This window comes from Silene latifolia, chromosome 4 (genome assembly GCF_048544455.1).
Source record: "Silene latifolia isolate original U9 population chromosome 4, ASM4854445v1, whole genome shotgun sequence".
NCBI lineage: Eukaryota > Viridiplantae > Streptophyta > Magnoliopsida > Caryophyllales > Caryophyllaceae > Silene > Silene latifolia.
Genome location: NC_133529.1, coordinates 110,204,980 through 110,205,810, shown reverse-complemented (window position 1 = coordinate 110,205,810; position 831 = coordinate 110,204,980). Strand labels below are relative to the sequence as shown.

Genomic DNA, 831 nt, shown 5'->3' with positions numbered 1-831 from the left:
TCTTTGCATTTGCTCGAATTTCATGGTGAGAAGGTCAAGCTTGGCATTGGTCTCAGCATTTGCATTGGAAAAGTTTTCCTTGGGATATTGGCTATGCCTCCTTAGCATATTGCCCCTTGAAGCATAATTGGACTCCGAGTCCACCATTTACTTGATTAGAGTCGTGCCCTCTTCATCACCCAAATGATCGAACCCCCCTCTCGCGGAGGCATTCGCCATTTCCTTGGTTCTTGGGAGTAAAGTTTGGAAGAAATTTTGTGTAACATACCACGCCGGTATCCCGTGGTGTGGGCAACTAGCAATCAAGTCTTGATATCTATCCCATGCTTCCCCTAGAGATTCCCCATCTTCTTGTTGGAATGTAGTTATCTCATTCCGGAGCATAGCGGTCTTTGATGACGGATAATACTTGGCTAGGAACGCCATGGCTAAGGCATCCCATGTAGTAAATGTGTTTGGAGGGTGCACATTCAACCAACGATCCGCTTTGTCCGTTAGAGAAAATGGGAACGACATCAATCTTTTCTTCGGATACTTCATTCCACTTCATCATGGCAGCTTTGTTCTTGAACTTCCTTAGATGGGCATGAGCATCTTCATCAATATGCACACCGAAACTATCCTTCTAAATCAAGCCAACTTGAGCCGGATGCATTTCGAAGTTGTTTGGGGCCAAGGTGCCAAAGTTAATGGGATTGCAAGCATCATTGTGGTTGGGGTGGTTGTGGTCACGTAAAGCCGCCATTTGTGGTTGTGGTATTGGTATATATGGAGGTGGTGTTTGAGGTGGTGTGTTAGGGAATTGAATATTGTAAAATGGGTTTTCTAGTG

At 45.0% G+C, this 831-nt stretch overlaps 1 non-coding gene across 1 annotated transcript; it reads left to right on the top strand.

Moving 5' to 3' along the window:
* The first annotated feature begins 277 nt into the window (after positions 1–277).
* Positions 278–384, top strand: LOC141654514 (small nucleolar RNA R71). Its single transcript, XR_012548072.1, has one exon. It is a non-coding gene; the product is annotated as a small nucleolar RNA R71 (small nucleolar RNA).
* Positions 385–831: the final 447 nt, after the last annotated feature.